The 11,308-nt window shown below is 34.0% G+C and overlaps 1 long non-coding RNA gene across 1 annotated transcript in view; it reads left to right on the forward strand.

Moving 5' to 3' along the window:
* Positions 1 to 1,329: 1,329 nt before the first annotated feature.
* The window catches only part of LOC128648171 (uncharacterized), a 10,088-nt gene continuing 109 nt past the window's right edge, over positions 1,330 to 11,308 (forward strand). The window contains exons 1-5 of the long non-coding RNA XR_008400524.1: positions 1,330 to 1,362; positions 4,494 to 4,665; positions 5,033 to 5,153; positions 8,627 to 8,728; positions 11,213 to 11,308. The exon at positions 11,213 to 11,308 is cut by the window's right edge and continues 109 nt beyond it. This is a non-coding gene — a long non-coding RNA (uncharacterized LOC128648171). The remainder of the gene's footprint in view (positions 1,363 to 4,493; positions 4,666 to 5,032; positions 5,154 to 8,626; positions 8,729 to 11,212) is intronic.

Consider the following 11,308-nt stretch of genomic DNA (forward strand, 5'->3'; position numbering starts at 1 on the left):
GAACTGAAATAAGGGGGCAGTCAGCAGAGGCTTAGATACAAGATAATTACAGAGGTAAAACATGTATTATTATAACTGTGTTGGATATGCAAAACTGGGGAATGGGTAATAAAGGGATTATCTATCTTTTAAAACAATACAAATTCTGGAGTAGTTTGTCCCTTTAAGTACACAAAATAAACAGTGTGCATGTGAAGCATACTTAAGTACACTGCATGTGCTCAGAGCTGGTATTGCGTGGGAAATGACTCAGCATGTGTCATGTACACAGCCGCTGGCTCTCTTCGCAGATACACTTTTTAAAATTAGTGTTTATATGCTCCTTTTAGGAAAGGTAAATTTAAAGTGGATGTAAAGTCACTCATAGTAGACAATCCGAACTGCTGTATCTCTCAAAATTAGCATAAGTATAAGTCATCGTTTTTTTTTTTAAAACTCTATATTTTATAGATTTATATACTTAGTTTGAATTGTCTTGCTCTCTCCCTCTGCCCGCCATTTTGGTCCGCGTTTATTACTTTGATTGACACATCAATAAACTAATGATCGGTCTTACCCCGTGGCGTCCAGCCCCTTTTTCAAAACGTCATTATGACTTTATGCGCATGCGTCTTTTGTATGCGCATGCGTAAACAAACTGCTGTGGTCACGAGTACACCATAGTTTATCAACGCATGCGCAATTTTGGCGGTAGAGAGTAAACGCATGCGCAAATTCGGAAGTTGATTTGAAATGCATGTGCACAAAAATGGGAGATTGTGAACACGCTTTGGTAATACGTCATAGAGCGGGTGGGACCGCTCTAGACGTTATGCGAAGAAAGGAAAGTAAGGAAGTAATGGATGGGAGGAGCTCCAACTGAAAACGGAGCTAAGTTGAAAAGTAAAATATCATGTTATATTGGGCATATTTTAATATAATAACAATGCGGTATCAATAATATAGTTAATAAGAATCAATATTTATTGGGAATAAGTGTAAAATTTACATTCACTTTAAACAGTGATATATTTTTTCTAGAGCATTTTTGCTAATAAAATTGGAAAAATGCTTCTATTCAAAATAGAAATGCAATGATGCACATTTTGCTGGAATGTCCCTTTAAGATGGCTAACTTGTATTTTAAATTCTGACTCTAAAGCTAAATAATACAGTTTTATAGCGAGGCATTGAATATTTGTTGTGTTCTGGAATAAATTAAATTAATTTACATCAGACTATGTTTAGTATATAATATTGTGTGCAGTGTGGTCTTACCACCACAGAGGGCGCTGCGGCATTTGACTTTGACTGCACTCACTGTCTCACTACCATGAACTTTCTGTGTGCTGCAGACACAAGCCATGTGCATTGTGCAATCAGGTAAGATCAGCCATTAGATTAGATATATAAACCAGAGAATCTCACTAGCTGCACACACACATGTTGTGTATGATTTGTTTAGCAGCATTATTAAGCCACCTGCTACTGCATTACACAGAACATACAAACACAACTATCTCACTAGCTCTGCACACATGTGTAACATATAATTATACACTAATGATTTGTTTAGCAGCATTATTAAGCCACCTGCTACTGCATTACACAGAACATACAAACACAACTATCTCACTAGCTCTGCACACATGTGTAACATATAATTATACACTAATGATTTGTTTAGCAGCATTATTAAGCCACCTGCTACTGCATTACACAGAACATACAAACACAACTATCTCACTAGCTCTGCACACGTGTGTAACATATAATTATACACTAATGATTTGTTTAGCAGCATTATTAAGCCACCTGCTACTGCATTACACAGAACATACAAACACAACTATCTCACTAGCTCTGCACACATGTGTAACATATAATTATACACTAATGATTTGTTTAGCAGCATTATTAAGCCACCTGCTACTGCATTACACAGAACATACAAACACAACTAGTTTTAAATGTTAAAGGGATAATCCAAATACAATTGAAATGTGCATCTTTATTTTTCTGTTTGAAAACAAGCATTTTTGTAATATACAGACATTAGAAAACTTTTTTAGAAAATCTATCACTGTATATGAGAGATTTTACTGTTAAACTTTCTGATATATAGCAGTACTAGAAGGGTGGGAGCTGTATTTTATGAATTGATTTGATGTTGTTCAAAAGCCTGGCAGGGGTTAATATTTTGTGTTGTTTTTGGTGTGGGTTACAGTATTTGTCCAGTTAAGAATAACTATGCCCTGCTATGTAGATGCTGAAGGGTTAATAATGTAACCCTTGCTTGTTTAATTTGGCCCTAAATTGCAAAAGTATTATTCATATGCAAGTGAACTGTTAGGGTGTTTTATTTAACATGCATTAAAAAATATAGTAAATATTTTTAGGTAATTAGTGATTTTAATCTAATTTTCTTGCTGCAAATGTTTTAATTTACTTTTTGAAAAGTTTCTAATGTGATGCCTATCAAAATCTTTAACGTAAATTAAAAGACTTGCAGCAAGAAACTGAGATTAAAAATCCTTTTCCCTAAAAAATAATCCTTGTTAACAGTCCCTTTAATATCAGTTGCCATTTATTTTGATCTAGGGCAGCGGTTTTCAAACCTGTCCCCAGGCCTCCCTAAAAGGCCAGATTTCAGGATTATTTTGGGTGAGAGCTGGTAAAGTAACCATGTTTACTAATCAGCTGAATATTTCACCTGTGCTCCAGTTCAGATATCCACAAAAAGTGGCCTTTTAGGGAGGTTTGGGGACAGGTTTTAAAACCAGTGGTCTAGGGTTACCATTGCTCAGCTGGGGGTTTATAATAATTTAGGGCTAGTCCATGAGTCATGAGTAAACTTGATTCCTGCTATAGTAAATTTACTGACTCTTTTCAAGTCTATGGAGATGGTAAGTTTACTACAGCACAATCTTAAAGGTAGATAGTAACTGATAGAAAAAAGTGTAAGCTGAGGATAGCCTTTTTTAAAAAAAATAGAAACGTATCTCTACTGTGAAACAGTCCTCTTCAGTACAGCTGCTTTAAAAAAAAAAAAAGCTTTACTGAGTGCGGTACATGTAATTCAATGGCATGATTGGGCTCGCTGTGATTAGACAGTGAGTGAGCCTGTGACACACTGTTTTAAAAAGCAGATGCGCTGAAGAAGACTCTTCACAATAGGGATATCTTTTTACAGAGAAAAATTAGGCATTTAAAAAACAAAATAAAAAAAGTATTTTTTTCCTGCCATTTGCTGTCCCTTTAAGTTTACTCATGGCTTGTGATCTAGCCCTTACTGTTTAAAAAAATAATTTATTTAGTCCAGTAAAGAGAGACTTTTAACATTGCATTTTGTCTAAGAAAAACAAATTAACTGAAACAAACTTTTAACTGTATACATATTTAAAATATGTAAATCTATTTAGGCTTCTATGTACTCATTTGATGAGATTATAAATTTCATGACATTACTTGCATACAATTACATAATTATCTTTTGGTTTTAATAAACATCTATTTTACCTTAAAGGGCCACTAAACCCAAAATATTTCTTTCATGATTCAGATAGAGAATAAAAATTTAAACAACATTACAATTTACTTCTATTATTTATTTTGCTTTATTTTTTAGATATCCTTAGTTAAAGAAAAAGCAATGCATATGGGTGAGCCAATCACACGAGGCTTCTATGTGCAGCAACCAATCAGCAGCTACTAAGCATATCTAGATATGCTTTTCAGCAAAGAATATCAAGAGAATAAAACAAATGAGATAATAGAAGTAAATTAGAAAGATGTTTAAATTGCATTCTCTTTCTAAATCATGAAAGAAAAAATGTGGGTTTCATGTCCCTTTAATACACAAGATTTTTCTTTGCATAAATGTTTTTTAGATGATATATATATATATATATATATATATATATATATAGCCCATACAGATTTTTTTTATTATTCAATAACATTGTGCTGATTGTTAGACTCCAAACCAAGCCCCAAATTTTCAGGAGTAGACTGTTGTCTACTTGCTCCAGCTTGCTCCTGTTTGTGTAAAGGGTCTTTTCATATGCAGGGGAGGGGGGTCTGCTCTTTTTGCTTTCAAGTTTAATTCAATGGGTGTCCCCTCCAACTCTTTTCAACAGTGCTAAACTGGTAGCTTTTAAGTAAGTTTTTTTTAAAGGTTTTATACTGGAATTTTAGGTCAGAATCTGTGAATATTATTCCTTATAGTATTACATGCAGTTATATGAAAATTGATGTATACTGTCCCTTTAAATTAAGACCAATTCTAAAAAGAATGCACTAAACTGTTGTGGAGACTGTAAACCCTAAGCAAAGAACAATGCTTTTTTGTTGCAGTAGGTCATATTGGTTGTTTGCATTAATTTTCATTCTAATCATAGGGGGAAAAATAATCTCTTACTGATAGGGTCAGATGGAGAGCACTTATCAACCACACCTCTACATCTGGAGTGAGTGCATAATAGTTTGACTAAATAACACTGATGCCCTTTTAGTTTTTTTCTGAAGTTTATGGTGGACATTTCTGGCAGACTGGATCAAATGGAGGAAACATTGGCAGCCACAGCCCGCAGAAATGTACCTGAAGGAGACGATATTAAATATAATGGCAGACTTTGAAAATATGATGATAGTTTCAAAAGAAGGAAATCTCTGAGCAACAAACTGGTAAGTTCTCTAATTCAGCTTTAGCCTCTTTAGGTAGGCTACTGTCAGAACTACTGCGCATCTTTTGAACATAATTGGTCAGATTCTGGAATCTCTTATGGACCAAAATACATACTTCTTTATCTTTATAATCCTAGGTTCTTTAGTCACAATATTGGTGGCATACCTTGACAGAATATGCCTTTAGTGATGGACAAGTTTTTCTCATAGTCTTAAGCTTGTAAACTGTACAGAAACTAAAAACACTATTGATTTGAAGGCAACAAAAAGCAAGTTACAGTTATTATTTTGAGAGTAAAATCTTTGTGTTATACTTCACGGATATTTATACCTAGCATTAACTGTATTTGTCTTATTTGTTTTTCAGGTAAGAGTCCTCAAGAGTGTAGAAGGAAAGGATCTGAACACACTTTTGTGTAATATGCTGCGACGATTGGTGGGCGATGAGGTGGCCGAAGTGTGCAATCTCTGTGGAACCTCAACAAAAGGTGCTGATAGAAGGGTCTTTACTGACACTGCAGTTTTTATTTTTTCTTCGAGTTCCTAAATAAGGGCTAGATTACAAGTGAGACGCAAGTGATACCGTCTTTTCGCGAGCCTTTTTCATTGCGCTGATATTACATGTTGAGCGAAATTGCAATCGCCATTTACGCTTCAATCCTTACCACAATCTCAACTGTTTTCAGAAACATAGAAGTTGCAGAAAACAATTCAAAAATAAATTACAAAGTACAGTTACACTCTTATTAACACTGTCTAATAAAAGAATATTGCACAAACCTTTTTAAGGGTTCAAAAGATTTTAGATCTCGAGTGCTAGAAAAAAAAGGCAGGCAAATGGCTTTGAAATTGACACATACATTGCTAAAGATGTATTTGTATGTATGTGTGTGTATATATATGTGTATGTGTATATATATATATATATATATATATATATATATATATATATATATATATATATATATATATATATATACACATACATACATACATACATACATATATATATATATATATATATATATATATATATATATATATATATATATATATATATATATATATATATATATATATATATATATATATATATATATATATATATATATACAGGTATACCCCGCTCATACAGCGGGTTAGGGACAGGAGCCCCGCTGTAAAGTGAAAACCGCCTTAAAGTGAAACAAGGCAGTTTTAGCTTTCTTTTCACTTGCCAGTGTGTTTAAAAGCTTGAAAACTTGTTTGAACTAACATATATTAGGGGTGCAATAGTGCTACGTTTAGTTTAACACTAACACAGCACAGTATTCAATTAGTATTCAATAAATACTGTACCTGTAAGATAGTGACAATTACTGTAGTAAAATCTGCCAGACTATAACACTGAGACACAGATTGCACTGTAATGCTGTAAACAGAGTGAACTGAGCATAACAAAATGGTGCCAGTCACTTTTCTTGCAATATCACAATGATTACAGCACTGTTTCAAAATTCTTGGAGGTTAAACTTCAGCTCCACAGAGCGCTGTATTAGCGAAGAGCTGTAAAGTGAAGCGCTGAAAAGTGAGGTATACCTGTATGTATGTATGTATGTGTAGATATATATATATATATATATATATATATAAAAAATATGTGTGTATGTGTGTGTGTATATATATATATATATATATATATATATATATATATATATATAATGTATTTACAGTCATATATACACATATAAAAACATTAAAGTGACAGGCCCCGAATTTCCCGCAAGGCTATTGGCTAAGAGGTGGAAACGTCACCTCTCAGCCAAATACTGTTCTGCCGTAGGTTGCCTTAGCAGCTCAGTGCGGCAAACGCTGCAAACAAAAAAGGAGCTTTCAGCATGAAGTATGTTATACTTCATGAATGAAAGTCCCCTTTATTTGTTCCAATGGTAAATTACAAATGCTAGGATTTACCATCACTTTAATATATATGTACACACATATAGACATATATGCTTTAAAGGGTCATAACACACATTGAGATCACAATATAAAATGTTTAGTTATGCAACTTTGCAATATATTTTTTATTTTGCACCATTTACTGTAATTTAAAGGGGCATGAAACCCAAGGTTTTTCTGTCTTTCATGATTCAGTATAGAGCATGAGATTTTAACCCTTTGAGTGCTAAGCACTTTCCCACCTGGGTGCTAAGCTTTTTTAGTTTTTTGTTTTTTTTTGTTTTATATTTTTAAATAATTTTTAATATATATTTTTTACTTTTTTTTTTTTCCTTTCAGATCCCCAAGACTTACACTGTTGGAAAGGTTAGGCGATCTAACAGCATGCTCCCTGCTCCTATATTTGACATTGTTAATGTTAAATAAAATTGCGCAATGACATCCCAATGCATAACGTGAAGCCCCGGTGATGCCTGTCATTATGCAGGCTCTGAGCCGTTGTTAGCACCAGAGTGGGAAACTCTGCAATGGCTCAGAGCCGTCGTTAGCACTCAAGGGGTTAAACAATTCTCCAATTTACTTCTATTAACTAATTTGTTTTGTTCTCTTGGTATTCTTTACAGAAAAGGATACCTAAGTATGTTCAGTAGCTGATTGGTGGCTGCACATGTATACTTCACGTTATTGGCTCACCTAGTGCATTGCTGCTTCTTCAAAAAAGGATATCAAGAGAATTAAACAAATTAAATAATAGATGTAAAGTGGAAAGTTGTTTAAAATTGTATGCTCTGTTTCAGGGTTATTCTTTCCCCCTCAAGACCCAGTGCCATGATACCACATACCTTTGGGACCCAATTGTTATACTTGGTCTTGAAATAATTTCGTAAGAAATAAACAACATGATAGCTGCAATTTTTGGCAAAGAATCTAAAATATGTGCATGCTTTATTCCTGATTGTAGTCAAATTTGAAAGGGTTGTAAAACGTAATAACACACACACTCTTATAAAACACACACACACACACACACCCCCTCTTATAAAACACACACACACTCTTATAAAACACACACTCTTATAAAACACACACACTCTTATAACACACACACACACACTCTTATAAAACACACACACACACACACACACACACTCTTATAAAACACACACACACACATTCTTATAAAACACAAATTCTTATAAAACACACACACACATTCTTATAAAACACACACACACTCTCATACAACACACATTTTCATGTAACACACATACCACACACACTCTCATACAACACACACTCACCCCATACACTCTTACAACACACACATACACACACTTTTATATAACACACACTCTCATACAATACACCACACACACTCCTACAACACACACACAAGTTGGGACCCAGTACACATGGTGTTGTGACCCAGTAATGGGTCCTGACCCGTGGTTTGAAGAACCCTGCTCTATTTTAATCATGAAAGAAAAATGATGGGTTTCATGTTCCTTTAACTCTGAATAATATGGGTTTTTACTATGCTGAAAATTGGTAATGCAGGCTTCAGACCTCAAATGATTAACAATAGTCTGTATATCTTTCTAATTGGCTTTAGCGTGGACTTTGTGCTAACATAGAACAAGGAAAGGCATACTGACAGTATGATGTGACTTTGTGATAAAATACATAAAACGAGAAAAAGCCTACTGACAGTATGATGTGACTATAGTGACTGTCACATGAAGTACATCAGGATTAGCTCCTCCAAATAAGGAAAATGGTGGTGAAATTTGGCCACTGGAAAAGTTTTTCATAAACCATTACATTATAGGCAAAGCAGGCAAATTAATGAACGTATAATGCAAAGTTGTTTTATTATGTATAATTAAATAATTCACGTTATAATCACAAAGTGTATCATGCCCATGTAACAGGGGACAGACTATTGCTTAACAGACTTTATCTAAATTAATTTGCATATCTAACTTTATACTCATTTATTTGATATTGTTTTCTATTACAGAAACATGTCAAAGGGTCTATAAAGACATTACTGACCATGAAATGAGAAGATGTATAGGAGATTGCTTCACCAATCCCACACAAGAATTGTTTGTGGTCACAGGTAAGCAGTTACATTTTTTTCTTGTTTAAATCACCCCACTGAGTCATTTCTTTTTAAATTGTTTTATTTGTTTATACAACATGCATATATGGATGTGATACAGCAGGGGTGTGTTTTTATTTATTTTTTATATAAGATGCTTATATGGATGTGATACAGCAGGGGAGTGTTTTATTTCTGTTTTATAGAACACGCTTATATAGATGTGATACAGCAGAGGAGTGTTTTATTTCTGTTTTATATAACATGCTTATATGGATGTGATACAGCAGGGGAGTGTTTTATGTCTGTTTATACAGCATGCTTATATGGATGTGATACAGCAGGGGAGTGTTTTATTTCTGTTTTTATATAACATGCTTATATGGATGTGATACAGCAGGGGAGTGTTTTATTTCTGTTTTATATAACATGCTTATATGGATGTGATACAGCAGGGGGGGGGTAATTCTGTTTATACAACATGCTTATATGGATGTTATACAGCAGGGGAGTGTTTTTCTGTTTACACAACATGCTTATATGGATGTGATACAGCAGGGGAGTGTTTTATTTCTGTTTTATACAACATGCTTATATGGATGGGATCCAGCAGGGGAGTGTTTGTTTCTGTTTATACAACATGCTTATATGGATGTGATCCAGCAGGAGAGTGTTTGTTTCTGTTTATATAACATGCTTATATGGATGTGATACAGCAGGGGGGGGGTTATTTATGTTTATATAACATGCTTATATGGGTGTGATACAGCAGGGGAGTGTTTGTTTCTGTTTATACAACATGCTTATATGGATGTGATACAACAGGGGAGTGTTTTATTCACTTCCCTGATCCTCCCATGATCACAAATAGAGCAGCCATGTTAGAGTTTTCTCTGTGCTTGGATAGAGCTGACCCTTTGAAAGGAATGTTCCATTTTGATAGGTGTGCTTCTTTGTGACAGGATTTTTATTGCATTATCAACTAATATCAATTAAAATGTTAATGAATTATAAATCTTGTCACAAGAACAATAAATGAAACTCCCTTTACAATTTTCAGTGCTTCAGCAACATACAACTTAAGGTAAAACAATATATATTTCTTTAAAAGGCCATATTAGTAAAAAAAAAATACATGCTCTAATTTGTTTTAATTCATTTTAAGACCATCAACCCTGCACTAACCCACAAAGGGTTTAAACACACAGTAGAAGTACTGCTTGGAACCACAGAGCACTGCTGATCCCGAGTGGTAGTGCTGCTGATCCAATCTTGAGCGCTAGTCATTTAACTAGTATTTCTGATTAGATAAGCAGCAGTTGGCGGTTTTTGCTCTGGACCAGCAGTGCTCTGCAGGTACCAATCAGTACTTCCACTGTGTGTTTAAAGCCTTTGTGTGGGTTAATCACACAGCAGTGCAGGGTCAATAGTCTTAAATTTACATTAAAGGATGCAATTTTTTTTTTTTGCTATTAAGGCCCTTTAAAGGGACACTAAACACCTTGAGAATGAGATGGTAATATAAAATGATAAACTGTGTGTGTGTATATATATGTGTGTGTGTATATGTATATATATATATATATATATATATATATATATATATATATATATATATATATATATATATATATATATATATATATATATATATATATATACTTTCATTATTTATTTTGTCCCCTTTTCCTGTAATTATATTCTGAAATTGTGAGCTTTTCAGCTCCTGATAGAAATGGAAGTGCAGAACACTGTTATATTCCACACAGCCATTGGCTGCACACTCTAGTGACAAATTTATAACCTGTCTCTATTCGGCCACAGCAGAGAAGGTAACCTAGGTTACAACATGGCAGCTCCCATTGTTTTATAGGAACAAAACCAAAAATTTAAATTACAACATAGGGTATCAAATAGTCCACATTGATTTCTAGAGAAGTAAAATATAAATATCTTAAGGAAAAAAAGTCTCAATATAGTAACCCCTTAACGTCTGAGATGTATGTTGCCGCTCATTAAGGGTTATTTTTTTTTAAAATAGCATGTGTTCTGCCACAAGTGGCGGCACTGCGCTATTATACCCTCCCTTCTTGTTATCGTAAATAGCGTGGCCTCAACACTGGCGGCGAGTCCGCACATTTAATAGCACTTCCCCATTCAAAGATGAGGGATGTACAGGGTACGTTGCTGGTCTTTAAGGGGTTAAAGCAGAGGTTCTAAGCATCCCATTGGCAGGTAGTGACACAAAATCTGTTTGATTAGGAAGGACCGTGGCCAAATATGTTAATATCTAGATGAAAATTCAATTGACATGAGAATTTATGGCAGTTAAAAATAAAAAAAAAATTTTAGTATTCATCACAACCTTAAAGTTGAAATAATGGCGTGTTATTTTTTTTGTCAGATTTACTTTTTTAGTTCTACAAATTAAAGTTCTGCTGTAGAATAAGCAATTAGCACAGAATGCCCATGTTTATGTAATATTTGTTTTTATTTTTACAGGCCGGTGCCAAATTCAAGATCATAGAACAGATACAGATGGACATCAGCTTATATTTTTATTGTTCTGTCAACATTATTGTGCATCTGCATTATACT

Source organism: Bombina bombina, chromosome 2 (genome assembly GCF_027579735.1).
Source record: "Bombina bombina isolate aBomBom1 chromosome 2, aBomBom1.pri, whole genome shotgun sequence".
Lineage (NCBI taxonomy): Eukaryota > Metazoa > Chordata > Amphibia > Anura > Bombinatoridae > Bombina > Bombina bombina.